This window comes from Lepisosteus oculatus, chromosome 6 (assembly GCF_040954835.1).
Source record: "Lepisosteus oculatus isolate fLepOcu1 chromosome 6, fLepOcu1.hap2, whole genome shotgun sequence".
In the NCBI taxonomy this organism is placed as follows: domain Eukaryota; kingdom Metazoa; phylum Chordata; class Actinopteri; order Semionotiformes; family Lepisosteidae; genus Lepisosteus; species Lepisosteus oculatus.
Window position 1 is genome coordinate 54,293,909 of NC_090701.1, and position 14,681 is coordinate 54,308,589.

Below are 14,681 nucleotides of genomic sequence, written 5' to 3' on the forward strand. Positions count from 1 at the left end.
TTAAAGAGGAGCCAATTGGTGGTCACAACAAGAGAAGACGGATCACGTTAATCTCCGCTGCTTGCAATTGGATCATGCAGATTGTTTGGCTGCTGTTGCATTATGAACCAAGAATGGCGTCTTGCCAGATATTATGACCTTGTGGATCAAAACTAATATTTTTAGAAACTGTAGTTTCTTTCTTCCTACACAGTTTGTGGTATTAAACATTACAGTGAAGAGACGTTTGTGAAAAACGGGTCACACCTGTTTGTTTACATCCCATGATAACAGTTAATTTCTACATTAACACCTGTCATATAAAACACAGCATTCAAAAGGAAGCCTGCTCTGAGAAGCATAAAGCTATCTCACGAGTGTCATCTGAGGTTACTGAAAACACTGCCATGACATACAAAAGGGCAAAACCACATGAAGAGGAATTACTGTAGAGGCTTACCTGCCAGGTGTCAGTGTGTCACAGATTGCTCATGGCTCTGGCCATTCAACAGCTCACAGCACGGTCCACATGCAGTAATCAGACTTCAAAGGCCAGTCACTGCGTTCACAGTGAAGCTGTGCTGAATAGGCGCTTCCACCATCTGAGTACGTTAGCAACATCAAACAGAGGGCATCTTAACCAAGGCTGACTGCAGAGCTCAACAGGACAATGGCACTGAAATAATATCCTTCAAAAGAACAGCTGGGCTTTATATTGGTTTTATATTGCAAACAGTAAGAAATAGGCAGGTTGGGACTAAACTGAGCACTATCCCATACAATATAATCTTAACCACTATGTAGCTTTCCCATACAGAGCTGGCATTCAGTATGGCCTAATTAAGTACAAGTGAACTAAGATGAGATTCTGAGTGTCACAGAGAGCCGATATCAAAGGTGTTCCCTGACTAGAGTGGCCAAGCACTCTGCAAACGTTCAACAGCATCCGAGCAAGCTGATGTCTGTTAAGTCTGGCAATTCGAAGGCCAGGAAATGGAGCTCCGAGTCTCAAACTAATTAAAGGCAACCCCGACATTTCAGCAGCCATTCTGTGACTTCTTCAGATCATAAAAGTCTTCAACAGAGCTGAGGTGGGTGTGAATCCTACTTCAGTGTCCATTTCCAAGGCTTCTGGGCAGAGTAGGGACAGCACCATCAAAAGGAATCTCTGGGGAGGGGGATTATAAGAACTCAAAAATCTGCTGTGTCTCAGCGGGCTTATTTTTACCCTGTAAGTTGGGATCCTTTACTAGGCTTCAACAAAGCACTGTAGCAGTACAGAGTACTGGAACTAGTGCAGAGAAATCGGGAGGAGAAAGCGAAAGACTGCATCTGTAAAAACCCCGTTGCTCACATGGCACTCTTGCACAGAAGCTCTTGTCCTGTCTGTGTAGCCGGACATCGAAATTATAATACCATAAACTAGGGCAAGTCATAAAACAACAAGTTTTTAAGCAAAATGTTCTGTTAAATTTTCCCAACATGATAAAGCCCTCTTTGACTGAGGATGTAATTATTGTTTCATTTATGCAAATCACCTTAGCTTTTCCCGTATCTTAAATATCTCGCTTGGTTTCATTTGATCAGGGTTTAAAATAGAAACCTTCACAGCTGGAAACAAGGTAAAACTTTAGCTTCACTGTCCCTGTAGATGTGCTGTTGCAACTAATTAAACCCACATTAGTGTAAAATAGTGACAAAATTGTTAATTTTGTTTTCCATCCCTATATACAGTAATTGTATTATTAAGCCTATAAAGAGTTATGAATCATACACCTGAGTTCGAACTGGGCAGACGTTGTACTTGATGGTGTTTTTCTGTTCTCTATGTTCTGTGTTGCACAAACAGTAAGACATGGAGCACCATTAAGATTCAACACTGTCCTTTCTGGAACATGTTTGGCTATTAAAAAACGCCGTATAGTTCGTCTGCCAAACAGAAATTATCAAATGTTTCCAACTCATCCCTTCCAAACAGTCACTACCCACACCATGACAGATTGCTCACTGTAAAAACACCACAAAAGAACTCAAAGAATAATTCCTTGGAGCCCCTGCAATCAGAATGAATGGTAAATTACATGCTAATACCAGCAAATACCTAACACTTCCATATTTCCCTTGTATTATTTATTATCTCATACAGTAATAGTTTGGCATTGAGTCCAAAAGCAGAGTATGCTGTAACCAGAAATTAGCCAGCCCCCCCCCCAAAAAAAGCCATACTGATGAGTCACATAGAAAACTGCACTGTGTTTTCAAAAATTAAATGTGGCACTGACAAGGATGCAAACCATGGTTTATCGGCTCATGCATAAAGATATGACCTACTACGCTTAAGCAACATGACCCTTTTTAATCCTAAACCAAAGATAACTTGAGGGTGAATCGATTGCAGTTTTTAAAATCTTTAAGATGGCTCACCAGGCGAACCTTGGACTCGGCACAAAGAGTAAAGAGGGGAATTTCAGCAGAAACATGTGCAGGCTGCCTGAAATATAAGGTGTCCCCACCCCTGTCTATAAGAAATGTGTGAGCAACACATTTGTTGGTGCGTTCTGTTTTTATTCATTTTGATGCTGCGTGGTACTTGTAAAATTAAACTCATGTATTATTGAAGGACAAAGCAAAACAGCATGTCATGATCAAAAAGCATATTCAGGTTACTGCTAAGAGTTGTAGTTATATTTATTTGTGATCTATTTCCGACACATTTAACTTTTCCAAACCCTAGATTCTTGCACGTGAATGCGAATGGAATCTACAGCTATAACATTATGTTCCGATAATCAAAACAACTTGTTTATTTTTCATGAACCAAAGAGCACTTCCACTTTTCAGCTTGTTCATGGCCCAGATGTATAATTATATCTGCTATGTGTTACATTTGTATGTGTTTAATCCCTATAATAATTCACCAAAATGTATGTGAGTAAAAAAGCTATAATGTGCTCTGATGAAGTTTAAAATCAGTGTGGGCTGACAAAACTGAGTGTGTTTGAAAATATAGTCAAGATCTGCCAGCAGATCACAGCTTTGTTAACTATTTACATCTCTTAGGATCCTCTTTTGCTTGTGTGTGTTCTATATGAGAGAGTACACTGAGGAGTTCACACTTTTCTGATAAAAATTAGCGTGACATCGGTCAGACATTACCTCTGACTAAATTAGAAGACCAGATCATAAGAAATGTGAGAGGAGAGCACCCAGGCCTTTTGGTAAGTAGTGACTATTCAATAGAAAGACAGGTGGTATGGTAGTGCAGTGGTTAGTGTTGCCGTCTTGCAGCGCTGGGGTCCTGGGATCAATTCCAGCGGTGCATTCTACAGAGAATTTGTACAGTGTCCCTGCATTTGGGTGGATTTCCACAGTCCAAACACATATTGGCAGGTTAACCAACTTGTTGTGTGTTTGTGTGTGCCCTGTGATGGGCTGGTGTCCTGTCCAGCTTGTACTCTGCCATGTGAATTTGCATATATGGATTTTTATAGTACAAATTTAAACTGATCTGTTTATTGGATTACACTTTCTTCTGCACTCAATCGTTGAATTAAAAAAAAAACAGTGTAAAGTGTATTATTTCCAATAGCTCTACCATTCAAAACCACATAAAGCATTTACTCTTATTTCTCTGACAAAACCGCTCTTAATAGGTCATCAGTTCATGATGAACAGACACAGGTGGGAATGACACTTAGACACACCCACAGTGTAAAGTACTCTGAATAAAACATGCCCACATTGGGAATAACACTGTCAGACGTGCCCACAGAGGGAATTGCAATGTATCAGACACACCCACAGTGGGAACAACACTGTATCAGACACACTGTGTCGTTACGGGAGGGGGGTTGTTCGGTGTAGAGGCGGAGCCCTGGATTATCGGGGATGTGTTGCCATAGCAACCACAGCTGTCCTGGCTGATTAAGGACGAGCCGCAGCTGTGGGGGCCCTTTAAGACACACCGAGCACCTTACTGCAGGGACAAGCAAACCCCCGCAAGGGGACAACCTTCCAGCGACAGTCCCGGAGGGGGTTGTGACGGGAGCGTAAGGCCGTCATTTTTCTTTCATTTCATTTTCTTTTTCTTTGTGCCTGTCCTGCCCTGCATCTCCACCGGGACAGGTTGAGTCCTCTTTTCTTTTTTATGGGCCACACGCTCCCTTTTCTACAAGGGTAAATAGGGTAACTCTCACCTGGACGCCGCTCTTGCAAAGCAGCAGAGGCACATCTTTCTTTTTTCCTTTTGGTTTCTCCCCCTTTCTGTTTTCTGTTTTTGTTTTTTGGGTGGGATCTCTAACCTTACACTCAGACAGGGCATCGGCTTCTACCAGTGCTCTTCTGACTCCCACTTTGTTACAATAACTACATTACAGTGGAAACAACACGAGTGAGAACCAAACAGATTGGCCCACAGTCAGTCAGTGTTTTCCTTCTGCTTAAGTCCAATTGCTATATTTCTCACACACTTAAATGAGTTGAGTCCTGATACTCACTCATTGGTACAGGGCTCACGCCAATTCCAAATCTCATTCAGCTTTTTAAGAGTTGAAAGCAGTTTTTTTTTTTAAAAGCCTCAAGTAGCAAATTGAAATAAATTAGCCTTGTGGATACTGGGTCCCCCAGAACGAGGATTGAGAACCACTGGTCTAGATCAAAATAATAATCAAACAAGGTGACCCTAAGTAAATTTACAGCCTTGTTGCTTATTGGCCTCAATTCTGCAGCGTTCACTGATCTTAATTACTGTACCTGCTGTAGGGAAGCACAGTGGTAGTGGTGCAGGTTAACAATGTTGCCTCACAACTTTTGGGTGCAGCCTAAAATACCTTCTGTACGGAGTTGTCATGCTTTCCTTTTTTTTCTCTAGGTGCTCTGGTTTCCTGCCACAGCAGGTGGTAGGTGAGAATGGACTCACAGGTGAGAAAGGTTGTCCAGGTGAAGGGAGATCTCTTTCACACCTCAAGAAGACTCAACAGCTGTTTTTATTAGCATGGAATTAACCGTTACTTTTGCAGCCAACCAAGTTATAGCAGCTCTGCACTTGAGTCTGGTATTAGTCACTTGCATGTCTGAATAGGCATCCCATTCAGGAGTACCGATGCCACATCGTGACCGCTGCCTGTCCAGCTGGGCTCTGGATTACCGCAGCTCAGTACTGGACTAAGCACTTGATGAAAATGAAAGGAAGGAACTGCCTACTTCACATCTGTGAAAAGTTACACATTTCCAACTATGCAAACACTTGCTTCCACTGCTGATTTAAATGAAATCTTGAAGAATCTGTGGCTGTTGAGTGCTGGAGATTGAGAACAGTAAAGACAGAACTATCTCAGAAAAAGGGACATTTTTAGTCTTATTTGCAATCACAATGGCACTGCCAGTGCTCTGAAGTTAGGAAGTGACAGTGTCATTTCCAGATCCTGCAGCCTATCAGTGCAACCCTGCACCAGGGAGTACAGCAGGATTGACACACCCCAGTGCGACCAGTGCTTACAACAAATGTATCGCCAAGCTCGAACTTTTAACATAAACAAAAACACTCAATGTAAAGCACCCGGGCGAATGTGCTTTTATCTGAAAATATCTCCCAAATGCTTTACATTATAAACCGCTTTCTTACATTTCTAGAAATGAGAATAAACCCTTTTTTCTCTGTAAACTGGTTTTGTCCCTGAAATATAATGTCCAAGACTGCCGCATAGAGTTTGCATCGAATTTTAGATGCAAATATATCATGACATAATCCAGGACAGCAACTCTCATCTACTCCATTGCACAGTTTTGCTGCAGTTGGCCTCTCAGTTGCTTAATTAATAATCCGCAGGATCAATACTGCAATTAAGGAGGTGGTTGTATCAAAGCACTGAAGTGGATTGGAAGGGTTCTGCCTCTTTGCTTAAAGATCAGTGTTACAGTATGTATAGCATGAATTCAATATAAAGCAAATGTGCCCCTTTGGAATAAGGCTCTGTGCACATTGCTGTTTGTGACCCATCAAAGTGAAATAAAGGCTCCAAAGTCCACATTTTTTTCCATACATATCCAGTACAGCAATCTGTCTGTGAGCAGAAGCAATCTTCCATCAGGATAATAAAGTGAAAATGGTGAATTACCCAAAGATCATTTGTACTGTTGCTATTGCAATTCTTCCACAAAAAATATTTTGGAGAAAGAGGTTATTCATTTTATTTTTTTACGTCTGGCAGCTCTACATTTTCATTTCAGAGCTCAGTTCTGCTCCCTGAAGGACACAAATACAGTATATGTTTCTTTCGATCTCCATCAGGTTGAAGGATAGAAAATGGCTTCATTTCTAACTATGTCCAATTACAAATGAGGGGTTGAGTTGGATTGTGTAATTAAGATCACAGGTAAAACAAGAAAAATAACGTATCCACCCGCCCAATGTAAGGCTGACCAGTCTTTCTTTAAAGTGCTCTACTCTGAAACATACAGTAGGAGAAAAATGTCTCGTGGATCATGTCCTGCTTTCTTAAGCTTACTTAGATTCCTTCTAAACACATGTACTTCTTTTATTATACTTCTATTATATAATTATTTCAGACTTTGCGTTCCAAAAACAAACAAGGGTTTCTTATTAAAACAAATTGTGATAGACCTTCATGTACAGTGAGTTGAATTTCCACTTTGAAACCAAAATCAAATTTCTTATTCCGAAATGAAGATTCTTTCACACTCTGATCTCTACATAATTCCACATTCAAGCTTACTCATCATCATCCAGATGCCCTTCATTTTGAAGAGAGATTATAGGAATGTAAATTCCTTCTGTACGTAAATGGACACAAGCTACTGTAGTTAATTTATAGTCTGATCCAACACTCTGCATTGCTAATGACTACAACTTTGCTTTCATACCAATTCATTTTCTTTGGATTTTTAATTTAATTTCTGACTCATTCACCTGATTCCCCTCTTTCATAAATTCAATTTTCTTTTCTCATCAGCGGGTCATCAAAATAGATGTCCCCTATTTCCTAGAGCTGATACGAACATCACTTTAACAAAAGCCGCCTACATATTCAGCTTCACTATTTCCAGCAAGGTTCAAAATGAAGGACCCCTTCGCCCCCCCGCCTCACACACTTCGTTGTTTTAAAGTGGAATCGCCAGTTTCATTTTTTATATATTTGTAAATATGCCAGGCTCACTGCAAGCGGGGAATGAGAAACTTGCCCATATAAAGCGGAAGCAGGCACTGTCAGAGTGCCCACAGCTCAGCTGGTATCAACCGGAGAGCCTGTGCAGCTCTCACTGCTCTTGTTTTTATTCGTGTGGGTCTTATCGGAAAATTTTACCCCTATCTTTCCCATTATAGCTGTTGTTTTCATTTTATTTTCTCGACTACCATTGGTTGCCCCGCTGTATTATTTTCCTGTACCCATACTATCATTAAAATATTAATTATAATGCTAATATTATTATATTTACTCCAAGAGCTTTGCATTTGTCCCTTCTATATGTTCTTTATTAGTTAAATCACTAAATGATTCCTGCTGCATGCATGCAGTCATGCTCACCGAGCTGATTTGGTTGAATGGTAGAACAAGCCGTCAAGTCTGTGCTCTGAAGTTTTGTCCTGTGCATTCTGATCAATTGTGTCACTTCCTGTGATGAACGTCATGAATGCATGGTGGTACATCTCATGGTTCTGCCAGTCATACTTCAAGTGTGGACCAGGTGGACTTCAATCACGTGATTTGGGGTTTATAGACCTACCTGTACAGCAGTGGACAAAGGACAGAGCAGAAGACAAGGCCACAACCCCGTACAGACAGCATCAACCAAGCATGTTGGGGGAGACTCCCTGATCACCTCTTATGCTTGGTTAAAAGGATATGTTTCTCTTCTGTAGCCAGTAGCAAGTGCTGTTGTTATCGGAACACTTTCTGTCTAGTATTAATTTTTCCTGTAGGCTGTAGGTATTAAAGGAGGTGGCGCAGTGTGGTTAGGCTCTTACCTGACCGGTATTGGGTTCAAGTTCCCACTGAGGATGCTGCTGTAGTACTTTACCCCAGTTGCTCCAATTTACCCAGCCGTAGAAGTGGGGACCAATGCTGTTGAGGGCTTATTCCCGAGATGTATTGGTGTTCCGTCCAGGGAGGGAGTCTCGTACTTGCAAGTCTACCTAATGAAGACTAATCAAATAATGCTTAATTAATGGCAGTAAATCTGGGAAGCGCTCTGGCTTTGGTATGGACTGTACCTTTTTATTACTGTAGTAATTCAAAGTTTGCTTCATTTAATGCTTTTTCAACCAACAGTTATACCACCCTGCAACTCCACGCTGGCAGCCCACTGAAGCTCAGCAGGTGTGAGCCTGGTCAGTACCTGGATGGGAGACCTCCTGGGAAAGCTAAGGCTGCTGCTGGAAGAGGTGTTAGTGGGAAGAGGGAGTGCTCACCTTGTGCTGGTCCTACTGTCCCAGTATAGTGACGGGGACACTACACTGTAAAAAAAGTGGAACCCTGAAACCTTACATAGATGTTTCTAAATATGAATTTGTGTGGATGGCATTTGTGAATTTGATAAATCCCTGTTTTTCAAGACATCTTTATTTCATCAACAAATTTGTAAACAAAAAATACAGTAAAAGATGCCACCCAACCATGACAATATTTATTTACTTTTATAATAATAGTTATAATTATGAGAATTCTTTTTATATAAAAAATAAAAATTTTGGAACAGTTTTTGGAACATTGTTCTATTGCTTTATTGGTATTTTTCTTAACTTAAGATTTTTATTACAATGCAGATTCCTTATTTTGGTTAATTTATGCAAGGTTGCAAATACGTTTTACTGTAGGTGATAATCACATCACCTGCTTTTGTGAGCTATGTTATCAACCATAGCTATATATAAAAAAAGCTTATGGAGACTAAAACAGCTTCTAGAAAAAAATAACCCACATTACTCCACAAAAATGCAGTTGCTAAGGTTTTTTTAAGACGCTTCATTTTTGTGAAACAATCCTGCTTTGTCAGTGTAATTGAATTTACTCTGTTGTGAGCAAAATGGGTGACTCAATGTAAAACCTTGAATTCCTATGTGTCTGTTGACTTTGCGTTAAATGTGAAGTGCAACATCCTTCTGTTGTTTTGTATATAATGCATTTATTTTTGTATAAGAAATTGTTTAATTTCCTATAGATGGCCTAGAAATGTCATTGTATTTTACAGCCTGTTCAATAATTTTGTTGTTACCCCTGCTGTTGAATTTATTGGTGTATAGGCAGCTAATCTTGATGTTAGGTATGTAGAGAGACTATAAAGAAACGATAAAGTAAGAGCCTGTTCTCCATGTCGATTCAAAGACTTTACAGTTGAAAGACCATCTGGAAAAGGAAGGTGATGTAGAGATACTGTACTGGATTCACCTCTGGTAACAGTGATAGTTTTACAGGTTAATGTTTGTTTCGTATAACTCTTGTATATTGGTAGAAATATACTTTATCAAGTATATTTCTGTATTTATTTATATTATAATAAATGATGTGACGGCAACCAGAGTGTGCCAGTATGCTCACCACATATCAGCCAACAGTGGGGAGGAGAACAGAGTGATGAAGCCAAGTGATAGATAGGGATTACTAGAAGGCCACGATTGTTAAAGACCAGGTGAATATTCAGCCTGGACACTGGGACAACACCTCTACTCTTTAAGAGAAACACCCTTGGATTTTTATTGACCAAAGGGAGTAAGGACCTCTCAGTTTTAAGTCTCATCCAAAGGACAGCGCCTTTTCTACAGTTTACTGTCCTCATCACTATTGTATACTGAGGCATTCTGACCCACACAGATTGCTACCCCAGTTACCCCACTGACACCTCTTCCAGCAGTAACCTTAATTTTTCCCCAGGAGGTCTCCCATCCAGTGGCCAGCAACAGTGAGTGGCCAGACAAAACAAGCCATCATATCTATACGGGATAGCATTCTCAATACTTTTGTGTCAACTCACCTGGTTGAGGAAATGACAGCGCTGGACAAATACCAGCACTGTCACAACGAACCTCACGCACAAGGAATGAGTCAGGGAGCTGCTGCAGTGGTGCAGATGGGATGGAGGAGGGGGGCTGGAACAGATGAGTGCAGAGGTGTGGGCGGCTAGCGGGTATTTATACACAGGAGAGAGGAAGCAGAAAATTTAAATCCGACGTCCTCCTGAACTTCTGTTAAACATCAATATTTAGCAGTAACTCGCTGTTTCAGCATGCATTTATACAGACAAAAAAAAGACAAAAAAGTTCATAAACTTTTCATGCTGCAGTACTTCAATTGCTGAAGTCACTGCACATACAGTATGAGATTTGTCTATATCTGTTACATTGCTAAAAAAATAAATCACTTTTTGTCATAGCTAGGAAAGTCCAGCGTCAAAATCAAAAACTTGAACTGGAAGAATGACAACAGGGAACACATGAAACAGATATTCTTTGAAATCCACAGGCAAGACTTTCTCTGCGCCAAATACTGACAGAGTCTGCTGTCAACTCATGTTTTTTTCATTGTTTGCACAGGCATCATCGAGTATCACAAAATGCACCTCTCAAAATGTCATCCTTACCTTACAGGAATCTTCAAGATCACATCACTATGTACAGATTGCTCTCCATCACCACTTCCACTGCTCAGAGTCCAGCTGGCACATCGAGACTGTGCTTTCAACCGTTCAATTACACAAAATACACATTTAAAACTAAATGAACTTTTCTCGCTCCCTCTTGATTGATTTTTCCCCCCCATGCACACAGTAATTACAATGTCTCAATACAAATCAATTCCATGTACTGTAGATGCACAGACATAGATGGTATATTTGGTAACCAATCTGATTTGGTTACAAGTTTTAGTTTGTAGCACTGGGGCTGCTATTAGTCCAATCTATTCATATTAATGAGAAATGTACTACAAGACATTACAAGTCAGTATTCACACCTGGAATAAAAAAAACTACACCAAATATTATGTATATTCATTATTTTTCTGTTTTTATGTAGGCATATAACATACTGTAATTGCTATCACCTTTATTAAATCAATATCTCACCTTCTGTAATTTAAGTAGGTGCTTCCCCAGAGGTATGAAATGCAGGTCAGAGGTTCTGAATTGATCGCATATTTATTAGTAAAAACATAATGCAAAATTACCTATTCATGCTCTAGTCATTTTTTTCCCCCAGTATGGGCACAACATTAAAAAAGAATGAAAAATGTGGGTCTCAGAAGGCCAGTTAATCTGGGCAGTCGGGAAACAAGCTATCAGGAAAGTCACCTGGGTGGTGAAGGGGTTGTTTTTCCAACATGTTAACAGATCTCACTCCATGCTCATGAGAAATATGTTCAGACACATGCGATTTTAAAATCACCCTTCAATTCAATTCTATTGAATCTTGAACCTTTTCCAAACCAGATGCTGTCGCTTTGTTACCTTGAAATAATAACTATGAAAGTTAGTCTATTGTTATCATTCCTCACGTGTTATTTTTATTTGATTTTGCACTAATGTGATAAAGTAACTATTCAGCTTTTTAAGAATAAGAAGAAGCAGGAGCAGAAGATTAATTTGCCTTGTCCTCCTTGAGCTATTCAGTAATTTTGATCTGATGTATGTTCAGTCTCTTCAATGGCAGGAATAGTGAACTGCTTATTGCGAGTTTACTGCACACAGTCATTATGCACCAACATTGAGTAATGCTTTTATATTTCACACAAATGTATTCCAGAGAGTGATTGTAAAATACCATCTTCTTTGAAAGTGTCCCAGTGAATATGAGCTGATGTGATCACTCCAATAACTCAATACTCCTGAATATTAATAGACTAGCACAGCCTGTGTAAACCAAAACTGCTAATCAACTGACTCTCAGAAGCAAGCAGTTTCACATTGGTGTGACAACTAACACAACCGCCTCACAGATCCAGAGGGTCCCAAGTTCGTTTAGTCACAGAAATCAGCCTCAGGCATCCATCTGTGGGGAGTCTGCATGTTCCCAATGTGGTCAGGTGTCCTCTCACTTCTCAAACGCATGCTGGCAAGGCTTGATTAGGGATCTCATATTATCACTTGCATCACACATTGCTGGACACAGGAGATGACAGTAGTGTGATCTGAACCCCACCTTGAGATCGTCACTGTGAGTCTGTGAGCGTAGACTCTTCCTTAGAGCCCAGGAGTGCATCTGTTTGCTCTCCTCTGGACTGATTCCAAAGCAGTTTTAGAACATGCTGACCAATACTGCACAGTTTCTTATTAGTACACTGCACATAAAGCATCTTGATTTCAGGTCTACAGTTTAAACTCTCTATATATATATCTTACCATTTTGCTTGCCTTTGTATTGCTTCCTGACAGTTTTTAAAGGATGAAAGTGATGTGTCAAGATAGAAAACTAAACCTTTGTCATATGGAGCATCTTTACTCTCAATGTTTCCCAACATGTACTGTAATACTCTCTACTTCTCTACATTAATTAACGTCAGGAGTTCACCCAGTCTTGAATATTGCAGCTTCTTCGGTGTTTGGTAAATCGTACTGTGACTGGAGACTCCGTTTCCAGGTCACCAGGCACTCGTGAGATATCCAGACACACATACACATACGCAAACATTGCACTATCTAAACAAAGGCAATACATCTGGTTTCAAACGTAAACACACTTTACCTACAGTAGTCGGGAATTCCGGGACAGCTTCGCTTGTTCTGTGGGTACACACACAGAGTAAAGCAAGGTTGTTCACATATGGTCAAAATTAAACATTAACTCAAACCAAACACCCGTTTTTCTTTGTTTTATAAGTGAAATGAACTAAATGAATATGGCTAAACTGGTGTTTAACTCACGTGTTCCTAATAAACGGCTTTTTTTTTGTTTTCTCACCGGTAAAATAGCTTCTCCCGCAACCTATAGGATCCACACAGTGACGAACCAAGGCGGGCTGGTTTAGCACCGCCTGTTCCAGAGTTGCGCATGCGTGGATTGATCTGTAAGACGATACTTTTAAGAGGGGGTAGTATTTTCTTTAAAATATTTATGTACTTAAATTAAGTAATGACATTTTATTTTTGTTAATAATATGTTGATTGTTTAATGGTTTATTTATTGGAGACAAGTTTTTTTTCCCTTTGACTAGTTTGTGTTTTCCACAGTGTTTTTTGTTGGGTGTGGACTTTGGGAACACAGTTCCTCGCAATTAACACCATTGAACGTCTTTGCTATTGTGGCTGTGCCATCATTATTGGTCATCCCATCTACACTTCTAAACTTTTGAAGACGAAACTGTGACACTTAAATTGTGATATCTTATGCAAACTTGACTAGTGTACTAACTATTCTGGAATCTAGTTTAGTGATATAAATTAAGTAGAGCAGTGTTCCTAGTACAGACCCTGTGGTACTCTACTAATTACTTCACCTCAGGGAGAGAATTTATTTGTTACCCTGTCCACTAACCCTACTCCAACTCAAAGTTATCAAGTACTGCCATCCTGCAGATTCTATACACCTCTTTAAATCCCCTTTTCTAAAGAACAAAGAAATGCTTCTACTTCTCCAGCTAAGCAAATAATGAATTAAATTAATTAAGAGGTCAGATGAAAGGAAAACCAAAAACCTTCTGATCCTCCCAAACTGGAGTCACAGCCACCTGCATTATCCAGTTCTTAATCCAAGCAGTAATCCTTCAGTTTTAGAATGAATATTTTATGAGGAGCTGTAGCAAAATCCTCCTGAAAATCCAAATGTATCATATCACATGCAGAGAAAGTATTCATCAAGTCAGTTAAGAAAGACCTACCATGTCTGGAACCATATTGACAACAACATAGCATCGGATTTCAGTCCTAGGGGAGTACTGTGTCTGCTGAGTTTTGTTCCAACTAGGCCATTAATCACCAGGGCTAAGTGCTAATCACTGGTGTTAATTGATGCATGTAATTGATCTGCATGCTTGTCTAGATTTTATCTGCACTCAGTCCCTGGTTTCAAAAATGCCCTAGCTAAAGTACTTTATTTCCAGCTTGCAGAACTTTATGCAGTCTCTCCTCACCTTGTTAATTAAGAATTTCCTCTCTTATTTCTAACAAAAAGAAAAAAGTCTTGATAACAGAAGTCTCACAATGAGTTTTTTTTTTCTTTTCTACTTAGGTCCAGTTGGTGCCGGAATGAGAGTAGTCCTCATGCACAACTGGCACAGTGTTGATACCGATTCTAAACCCCTGGTTTTAAAACACCGATAAAATAGAAAATAGAAATCAATGAGCATGTGACTAAGAATCTGTCTACATTCTTAATGCAACAACTAGAAAACATATTTCCCCAGGATCAGTAATAAGAACGAACGCCTTAGACTCTTATTGCCATTCATATGGACCCTCAAGTCTGCAGTAGCCTGAAGTTTTGTCATTTCACACGGCATGCAAACACTGTGATGCAAATATACTCATCAGCCTACATCCATTTTCATCTCATAACTGCATCCTTGTATTGCTCAAGTGTCATTCTGAAGTCTGTTCTGAAATTGGATATCCTCTGCGTTTCATAAGCAGGTTTTCAATTATTTTTTTTTAAATATAATTTTGTTGTTCGTTTTTTTTTTTCATTTGAATTTATAAAAGTTCGTGATTTTCATTTGTGTTGCATTAGATCAGGAGGTAACAACAGCAGACTTGGATGG

At 39.7% G+C, this 14,681-nt stretch overlaps 1 long non-coding RNA gene across 1 annotated transcript; it reads right to left on the minus strand.

The window, feature by feature from the left end:
* Nucleotides 1–445: 445 nt before the first annotated feature.
* Nucleotides 446–12,913, minus strand: LOC107078131 (uncharacterized). The gene is made up of 6 exons (XR_011189829.1): nucleotides 12,887–12,913; nucleotides 12,671–12,708; nucleotides 10,573–10,647; nucleotides 9,967–10,112; nucleotides 7,524–8,141; nucleotides 446–581 (listed from the first exon to the last, which is right to left on the minus strand). It is a non-coding gene; the product is annotated as an uncharacterized lncRNA (long non-coding RNA).
* Between the last annotated feature and the right edge of the window lie 1,768 nt (nucleotides 12,914–14,681).